Here is a 10,411-nt window from a genome sequence, read left to right as displayed (position 1 = left end):
AACTCCTTTCTTCTGAGGTATCCCATGATTCACAAAATTCCTCTCAGAAGTGTACATGAATTGGTTGTTTGCAACCATGTCAATGAGTTCTTGAGCCTCTTCAGGCATTTTCTTTAGGTGAATAGATCCACCTGCAGAATGGTCCAATGACATTTTCGAAAATTCAGATAGACCATAATAGAATATATTTAATATGGTCCATTCTGAAAATATGTCAGATGGGCACCTTTTGGTCAGCTGCTTGTATCTTTCCCAAGCTTCATAGAGGGATTCACCATCTTTTTGTTTGAAGGTCTGAACATCCACTCTAAGCTTGCTCAGCTTTTGAGGAGGAAAGAATTTATCTAAGAAGGCAGTGACTAGCTTATCCCAGGAGTCCACGTTATCCTTGGGTTGTGAATCCAACCATATTCTAGCTCTGTCTCTTATAGCAAAAGGGAAAAGCATGAGTCTGTAGACTTCAGGATCAACTCCATTCGTCTTTACAGTCTCACAGATCTGCAAGAACTCAGTTAAAAACTGATAAGGATCTTCAGATGGAAGTCCATAAAGCTTGCAGTTTTGTTGTATTAAGGCAACTAGCTGAGGTTTCAGCTCAAAGTTATTGGCTCCAATGGCAGGAATGGAGATGCTTCTTCCATCAAATTTGGACGTTGGCTTTGTGAAGTCACCAAGCATTCTCCTTGCATTATTATTATTTTCGGCTGCCATCTCCTTCTCTTGTTCGAAAATTTCTGAAAGGTTGTTTCTGGATTGTTGTAATTTAGTTTCTCTTAGTTTCCCTTTCATAGTCCTTTCAGGTTCAGGATCAATTTCAACAAGAGTGCCTTTTTCCCTGTTCCTGCTCATATGAAAGAGAAGAAAACAAGAAAAGAAGAGGAATCCTCTATGTCACAGTATAGAGATTCCTTTATGTTAGTAGAAGAAGAAAGGGGATAAGAGTGAAGAATAATGGGTTCGGATTTTTAGATGAAGAGAGGTGAAGAGAAGTGTTAGTAAATAAATAATTGAATAGAATAAGAAAAGAGATAGAGAATTTCGAAAATAATTTTGAAAAAGTGGTTAGTGATTTTCGAAAATCAGAGATACGATATAATTGAAATTAAAATTTAAAACAATTAAAAAGAATTTTTGAAAAAGAGAGAAGTATTTTCGAAAATTAGAGAGGGATAGGTAGTTAGTTGGTTTTGAAAAAGATAGGAAACAAACAAAAAGTTAGTTAGTTGATTGAAAAAGATATTAAAATCAAATTTGAAAAAGATAAGAAGATAAGAAGTTAGATAAGATATTTTGAAATCAAAATTTGAAAAAGATAAAAAATTTTTGAAAAAGATAAGATAAAAGATAAAAAGATTTAATTCAAAAATTTGAAATTACTTACTTCACTAACAAGAAACTACAAGATAAGATTCTAGAACTTAAAGATTGAACCTTTCTTAACAAGAAAGTAACAAACTTCAAATTTTTGAATCAATCACATTAATTGTTAGCTAATTTTCGAAAATATGATATAAAGATAAGAAAAAGATTTTGAAAAATATTTTGAAAAAGAATTTTGAAATTTTCAAGAAATAGAAAAAAAATGAAAAAGATATAACTTTTGAAAAAGATTTTTAAAATTGAAATTTTGACTTGACTTGTAAGAAACAACTAATTTTTAAAAATTTTTGACCAAGTCAACCCAAAATTTCGAAAATTTGGAGGGAAATAAGGAAAAGATATTTTTTTGATTTTTGAATATTTTAATTATGAGAGAGAAAAACAAAAACATGATCCAAAACATGAAAATTTTGGATCAAAACACATGATGCATGCAAGAACACTATGAATGTCAAGATGAACACCAAGAACACTTTGAAGATCATGATGAACATCAAGAACATAATTTTGAAAAAAATTTTGATGCAAAGAAAACATGCAAGACACCAAACTTAGAAATCTTTAATGCATAGACTCTAACAAACGAAAAATGCACATGAAAAACAACAAACAACACAACAAGAAATCATCAAGATCAAACAAGAAGACTTGTCAAGAACAACTTGAAGATCATGAAGAACACTATGAATGCATGAGATTTTCGAAAAATGCAAGAAAAATTTTTAAAGCATGCAATTGACACCAAACTTAAAAGTTGACTCAAGACTCAAACAAGAAACACAAAGTATTTTTTTATATTTCTTTTTTATGATTTTATTAATTATTTTTGGATTATTATTAATTTTTTTTCGAAAATATTTTTGGAAAAATGAAAAAGAAAAATTTTGAAAAAGTTTTTGAAAAGAAAATTACCTAATCTGAGCAACAAGATGAACCGTCAGTTGTCTATATTCGAACAATCCCCGGCAACGGCGCCAAAAACTTGGTGGACGAAATTGTGATAAAAGAGTTTCAGGCACTGTTAGAGAAGCTCACAACTCCGTTCAACTTAACCAGCAACTGTACTGGGTCATCCAAGTAATACCTTACGTGAGTAAGGGTCGATCCCACAGAGATTGTTGGTATGAAGCAAGCTATGGTCACCTTGTAAATCTCAGTTAGGCAGATTAAATGGTTACGGGTTTCGAAAATTAATAATAAATAGAAAATAAAAAGGGATAGAAATACTTATGTAAATCAATAGTGGGAATTTCAGATAGGCGTGTGGAGATGCTAGAATCCTTTCGAATCTCTACTTTCTTATTGCTTTCATCTAATCCTTCTTACTCCTTTCCATGGCAAGCTGTATGTAGGGCATCACCATCATCAATGGCTACTTTTAATCCTCTCGGGAAAATGGTCCTATGCGCTGTCACTGCACGGCTAATCGTCTGGAGGCATCACCCTTGTTGATAGCTACATCCCATCCTCTCAGTGAAAATGGTCCAAATGCTCTGTCACAGCACGGCTAATCATCTGTTGGTTCTCGATCATGTTGGAATAAGATCCATTGATCCTTTTGCGTTTGTCATCACGCCCAGCAATCGCGAGTTTGAAGCTCGTCACAGTCATCCAATACCGGAATCCTACTCGGAATACCACAGACAAGGTTAGACTTTCCGGATTCTCGGGATCCTACTCGGAATACCACAGACAAGGTTAGACTTTCCAGATCCCCATGAATACCACCATCTATCTAGCTTATACCACGAAGATTCTGTTGGGAAATCTAAGAGATATGCGCCCGGCCTAGAGTAGAACGGAAGTGGTTGTCAATCACGCGCGTTCATAGGTGAGAATGATGATGAGTGTCACGGATCATCACATTCATCAAAGTGTTGTGCAACGTATATCATGGAATAAGAATAAAAGAGAATTGAATAGAAAGTAATAATAATTGTATTGAAACTTGAGGTACAGCAGAGCTCCACACCCTTAATCTATGGTGTGCAGAAACTCCACCGTTGAAAATACATAAGTGAAAGGTTCAGGCATGGCCGAATGGCCAGCCCCCATGAAGGTGATCAAAAGACCGAATGGTCAAGAGATGACTAATACACTAGTAAAAAGTCTTATTTATACTAAATTAGCTACTAGGGTTTACATGAGTAAGTAATTGATGCATAAATCCACTTTCGGGGCCCACTTGGTGTATGTTTGGGCTGAGCTTGATCTATCCACGAGCTGAGGCTTTTCTTGGAGTTGAACGCCGAGTTATAACGTGTTTTGGGCGTTCAACTCCGGATCATGACGTGTTTCTGGCGTTTAACTCCAGACAGCAGCATGTACTTGGCGTTCAACGCCAAGTTACGTCGTCAATTTCCGATTAAAGTATGGACTATTATATATTGCTGGAAATCTCTGGATGTCTACTTTCCACCGCCGTTGAGAGTACGCCATTTGGAGTTCTTAAACCCCTGAAAATCCATTTTGAGTGCAGGGAGGTCAGATTCCAACAGCATCAGCAATCCTTTTGTCAGCCTTTTTCAGAGTTTTGCTCAAGTCCCTCAATTTCAGCAAAAAATTACCTGAAATCACAGAAAAACACACAAACTCATAGTAAAGTCCAGAAATGTGAATTTAACATAAAAACTAATGAAAATATCCCTAAAAGTAGCTTGAACTTACTAAAAACTACCTAAAAACAATGCCAAAAAGCGTATAAATTATCCGCTCATCAGGAATCTTGAACTAGCGTGGCACGCCTAGGGTCTGGCGTGCCATGTGCTTGTAGTGTGCTTGGCTAAGCTTTCTGGAAAGTTACATTAGCATGGCACACCCAGGGTCTGGCGTGCCACGCCCCTTTGTGAGTGAGTGGTCCTTCTGTTTGGCGTGCCACGCCACGAACTCAAGTGGCATGCCCCAATGATGCTTTGGCCTCTGAATGACACTGGCATGGCATGCCTGGTTGCTCTAGTGGCACGCCTAAGTGAAGAATAGTAATTGGCGTGCCACGCCTTTGATACCAAGTGGCACGCCCCATGTAATTGGCCTCTTCCACTCACTCTGGAAACTTATACCAGCGTGTCACACCTAAAGGTTGGTGTGCCACGCCCATGATCTTGTCTCGCTCCAGTAAGTGGTGTGCCACGCCTTGGCCTTCAAGTTGCACGCCAAAGTGACTTTTTGGAACTGGCGTGCCACGCCTTCAACACCAAGTGGCACGTCCAAGTGAGGTTGAGAGGTTGGCGTGCCACGCCATGCTGCTCAAGTGGCACGCCCATGCTTCAATTGCCTTTAGCCCCTTCTCTGGATCATTGTACCAGCGTGCCATGCCAGGTTGCTCAAGTGGCACACCCATGTATTTGTGCATTCTTCAAGCTTGGTGTGCCATGCCTAGGTCTTCAAGTGGCACGCCACAGTGACTTTTTGAAGTTGGCGTGTGATGAGCGGATAATTTATAAGCTTTTTGGCATTGTTTTTAGGTTGTTTTTAGTAGGATCTAGCTACTTTTAGGGATGTTTTCATTAGTTTTTATGTAAAATTCACATTTCTGGACTTTACTATGAGTTTGTGTGTTTTTCTGTGATTTCAGGTATTTTCTGGCTGAAATTGAGGGACCTGAGCAAAACTCTGATAAGAAGGCTGACAAAGGACTACTAATGCTATTGGATTCTAACCTCCCTGCACTCGAAATGGATTTTCGGGAGCTACAGAAATCCAAATGGCGCGCTCTCAACGACGTTGGAAAGTAGACATCCAGAGCTTTCCAGCAATATATAATAGTTCATACTTTATTCAAGATTTGATGACGTAAACTGGCACTCAACGCCAGTTCTATGCTGCATTATGGAGTCAAACGCCAGAAACACGTCACGAACCAGAGTTGAACGCCAAAAACACGTTACAACTTGGCGTTCAACTCCAAGATAAGCCTCAGCTCGTGTAAAGATCAAGCTCAGCCCAAGTGCACACCAAGTGGGCCCCGGAAGTGGATTTATGCATCAATTACTTACTTCTGTAAACCCTAGTAGCTAGTTTAGTATAAATAGAACTTTTTACTAGTGTATTAGACGTCTTGGACTATCTAGTTCTTTTGACCATTTGGTCTTTCCTGAGGGTTGGCCATTCGGCCATGCCTGGACCTTCATCACTTATGTATTTTTAACGGTGGAGTTTCTACACACCATAGATTAAGGGTGTGGAGCTCTGCTGTACCTCAAGTTTCAAAGCAATTACTACTATTTTCTATTCAATTCCGCTTGTTCTTATTCTAAGATATTTGTTGCACTTCAACATGATGAATGTGATGATCTGTAACACTCATCATCATTCTCACCTATGAACGCGTGACTGACAACCACTTCCGTTCTACCTCAAACCGGGCGCATATCTCTTGGATTCCTTAATCAGAATCTCCGTGGTATAAGCTAGATTGATGGCGGCATTCATGAGAATCCGGAAAGTCTAAACCTTGTCTGTGGTATTCCGAGTAGGATTCATGAATTGAATGACTGTGACGAGCTTCAAACTTGCGATTGTTGGGCGTGATGACAAACGCAAAAGAATCAAGGGATTCTATTCCAACATGATCGAGAACCGACAGATGATTAGCCGTGTCGTGACAGAGCATTTGGACCTTTTTCACTGAGAGGATGGGATGTAGCCATTGACAACGGTGATGCCCTACATACAGCTTGCCATGGAAAGGAATAAGAAGGATTGAAGGAAGGCAGTAGGAAAGTAGAGATCCAACAGGGACAAGCATCTCTAGACACTTATCTGAAATTCCCACCATTGGATTACATGGTAACTCTATCTTTATTTTCTGCTTTATTTACTATTGAAAAACTTCATAACATTTATTATCCGCCTAACTGAGATTTACAATTTGACCATAGCTTGCTTCATACCAATAATCTCCATGGGATCGACCCTTACTCACGTAAGGTATTACTTGGACGACCCAGTGCACTTGCTAGTTAGTTGTGCGGAGTTGTGACTAAGTGTGATTCATGTTTGAGAGCGCTACCAAGTTATTGGAGCCATTGTTGATGATCACAATTTCGTGCATCAAGTTTTTGGCGCCGTTGTCGGGGATTGTTCGAGTATGGATAATTGACAGTTCATCTTGTTGCTCAGATTAGGTAATTTTCTTTTTTTATTTTCTTTTCAAAAAGTTTTCAAAAACATTTTTTAAAAAAATCTTCTCTTTGTTTTCGAAAAATTATTCAAAATTTTTAAGAATGAATTCTAGTGTTTCATAAAGTACGTTGTAGCTTGGCTGGCTGTAAAGCCATGTCTAATTCCTGTGGTTTTGATTGAGGACTATGAATTCATTACTTCATTTTTCCAAAATATGTTTTTGAAAAATTTATTAAGAAAATCCAAAAAAATCATAAAATCATAAAAACCAAAAATATTTTGTGTTTCTTGTTTGAGTCTTGAGTCAATTTATAAGTTTGGTATCTATTGCATGTTCATCTTATTCTTCCATTTTTTTTTTGAAAATTCATGCATTCATAGTGTTCTTCATGATCTTCAAGCTGTTCTTGGTAAGTCTTCTTGTTTGATCTTGATGTTTTCTTGTTTTGTGTCTTTAATTGTTTTTCATATGCATTTTTTCATTCATAGTGTCCATGCATTAAAAAATTCTAAGTTTGGTGTCTTGCATGTTTTCTTTGCATAAAAATTTTTTCAAAAATATGTTCTTGATGTTCATCATGATCTTCAAAGTGTTCTTGATGTTCATCTTGACATTCATAGTGTTCTTGCATGCATCATGTGTTTTGATCCAAAATTTTCATGTTTTGGGTCATTTTTGTGTTTTTCTCTCTCATCATTAAAAATTCAAAAATAAAAAATTATCTTTTCCTTTTTTTCTCATAAATTTCGAAAATTTGAGTTGAATTAGTCAAAAAATTTTTAAAAAAAGTTGTTTCTTATGAGTCAAGTCAAATTTTCAATTTTAAAAATCTTATCTTTACAAAAACTTTTTCAAAAATCAAATCTTTTTCATTTTTTATTTATTTTCAAAAATTTTAAAATTATTTTTCAAAAATCTTTTTCTTAATATTATTTCATGATTTTCAAAAATTACACGAACAATTAATGTGATTGATTCAAAAATTTGAAGTTTGTTACTTTCTTGTTAAGAAAGGTTGAATCTTTAAATTCTAGAATCATATCTTTTAGTTTCTTGTTAGTCAAGTAATCAATTTTAATTTTTAAAATTAAATCTTTTTCAACCATATCTTTTTAATCATATCTTTATATCATATCTTTTTCAAAAATTTGATTTCAAAATATCTTATCTAACTTCTTATCTTCTTATCTTTTCAAATTTGATTTTAATATCTTTTTCAACTAACTAATTAATTTTTTGTTTGTTTCTTATCTTTTTCAAAACCACCTAACTACTTTTCCCTCTCTAATTTTTGAAAATATCTCATCCCTTTTTCAAAATTCTTTTTAAATTAACTAATTATTTTAAATTTTAATTTTAATTCTATCTCACCTTTAATTTTCGAAAATCGTTAACTGCTTTTCAAAATTAATTTTCGAATTCTCTCTCTCTCTCATCTTCTTCTATTTATTTATTTATTTACTAACACTTCTCTTCACCTCTCTTCATCTCAAATCACTGCCCCTACCTTTACCCTTTATTCAGACTATTCATTTTTCTTCACTCTTATTCCCTTTCTTCTACTAATAATAAGGAACCTCTTTACTGTGACATAGACGATTCCTCTTCCTTTTTTCTATTCTCTTCTTTCTCATATGAGCAGGAACAAGGAGAAAGGCATTCTTGTTGAAGCTGATCCAAAACCTGAAAGGACTCTGAAGAGGAAACTAAAAGAAGCTAAATTACAACAATCCAGAGACAACCTTACTGAAATTTTCGAACAAGAGAAGGAGATGGCAGCCAAACCCAACAACAATAATGCAAGGAGGATGCTTGGTGATTATACTACACCTACTTCCAAGTTTGATGGAAGAAGCATCTCAATTCCTGCCATTGGAGCAAACAATTTTGAGCTAAATCCTCAATTAGTTGCTCTAATGTAACAAAGCTGCAAGTTTTATGGACTTCCATCAGAAGATCCCTACTAGTTCTTAACTGAGTTCTTGCAGATCTGTGAGACTGTTAAGACTAATGGAGTAGATCCTGAAGTCTATAGGCTCATGCTTTTCTCTTTTGCTGTAAGAGACAGAGCTAGAGCATGGTTGGACTCTCAACCTAAAGATAGCCTGGACTCTTGGGATAAGCTGGTCACGGCCTTCTTGGCTAAGTTCTTTCCTCCTCAAAAGCTGAGCAAGCTTAGAGTGGATGTTCAGACCTTCAAACAAAAAGATGGTGAATCCTTTTATGAAGCTTTGGAAAGATACAAGCAGATGACCAAAAGATGTCCTTCTGACATGTTTTCAGAATGGACCATGATAGATATATTCTATTATGGTCTATCTGAGTTCTCTAAGATGTGACTAGACCATTCTGCATGTGGATCTATTCACCTAAAGAAAATGCCTGCAGAAGCTCAAGAACTTATTGACATGGTTGCAAATAACCAGTTCATGTACACTTCTGAGAGGAATTCCGTGAATAATGGGACGCCTCAAAGGAAGTGAGTTCTTTAAATTGATGCTCTGAATGCCATATTGGCTCAGAACAAAATGTTGACTCAGCAAGTCAAACATGATTTCTCAAAGTCTGAATGGATGGCAAAATGCATCCAACAATACTAAAGAGGCATCTTCTGAAGAAGAAGCTTATGATCTTGAGAACCCTACAATAGCAGAGGTAAATTATATGGGTGAACCTTATGGAAATACCTATAATTCATCATAGAGAAATCATCCAAATTTCTCATGGAAGGATCAACAAAAGCCTCAACAAGGCTTTAATAATGGTGGAAGAAATAGGCTCAGCAATATCAAGCCTTATTCATCATCTTCTCAGCAATAGACAGAGAATTATGAACAGAGTACCTCTAACTTAACAAATTTAGTCTCTGATCTGTCTAAGGCCACTTTAAGTTTCATGAGTGAAACAAGGTCCTCCATGAGAAATTTGGAGGCACAAGTGGGCCAGCTGAGTAAGAAAGTTACTGAAACCCCTCCTAATACTCTCCCAAGCAATACAGAAGAGAATTCAAAGAGAGAGTGCGAGGCCATTGATATACTCAACATGGCCGAATGCAAGAAGGAGAGAGAGGATGTAAATCCCAAGGAGGAAGACCTCATGGGACATCTCTCAAGAAAGAAGGAGTTCCCTATTGAGGACCCAAAGGAATCTAAGGCTCATATAGAGACAATAGAGATTCCATTAAACCTCCTTCTACCATTCATGAGCTCTAAAGACTATTCTTCCTCTGAAGAGGAAGAAGATGTAACTGGAGAACAAGTTGCTCAATATCTAGGAGCTATCATGAAGCTGAATGCCAAGTTATTTGGTAAAAATATTTAAAAGGAACACAGCACCTCCCTTGCTCATTAGTGAACTAGATACATGGGTTCAGAAAACTTTACCTCAAAAGAGACAAGATCTTGGTAAATTCTTAATACCTTGTACCATAGGCACCATGACCTTTAACAAGGCTCTGTGTGACCTCGGGTCAAGTATAAATCTTATGCCACTCTCTGTAATGGAGAAGGTAGGGATCATTGAGATACAGCCTGCCATATTCTCATTACAAATGGCAGACAAGTCAGTAAGACAAGCTTATGGATTAGTAGAGGACGTGTTAGTAAAGGTTGAGGGCCTTTACATCCCTACTGATTTCATAATCTTAGACACTAGGAAGGAAGAGGATGAATGCATCATCCTGGGAAGACCTTTCCTAGCCACAGTAGGAGCTGTGATAGATGTTAATAGAGAAGAATTAGTCATTCAATTGAATGGGGACTACCTTGTGTTTAAGACCCAAGGGTGTTCTTCTGTTAACAATGGAGAGGAAGCATGAAAAGCTTCTCTCAGTACAGAGTCAAACAGAGCCCCCATAGTCAAACTCTAAGTTTGGTGTTGGGAGGCCACAACCAAACTCTAAGTTTG

General features: G+C 36.7%; 2 non-coding genes across 2 annotated transcripts; one reads left to right on the top strand and one right to left on the bottom strand.

Moving 5' to 3' along the window:
* Window positions 1-211: 211 nt before the first annotated feature.
* LOC112713160 (small nucleolar RNA R71) lies at window positions 212-315 on the top strand. The gene has a single exon (XR_003158139.1). It is a non-coding gene; the product is annotated as a small nucleolar RNA R71 (small nucleolar RNA).
* An 8,361-nt stretch (window positions 316-8,676) lies between these two features.
* Window positions 8,677-8,780, bottom strand: LOC112712117 (small nucleolar RNA R71). Its single transcript, XR_003157683.1, has one exon. It is a non-coding gene; the product is annotated as a small nucleolar RNA R71 (small nucleolar RNA).
* Window positions 8,781-10,411: the final 1,631 nt, after the last annotated feature.

Source organism: Arachis hypogaea, chromosome 1, assembly GCF_003086295.3.
Source record: "Arachis hypogaea cultivar Tifrunner chromosome 1, arahy.Tifrunner.gnm2.J5K5, whole genome shotgun sequence".
NCBI classification, from domain to species: Eukaryota; Viridiplantae; Streptophyta; class Magnoliopsida; order Fabales; family Fabaceae; genus Arachis; species Arachis hypogaea.
The sequence above is the reverse complement of the archived record's forward strand: the minus strand, read 5'-3'. Positions and strand labels throughout refer to the sequence as shown.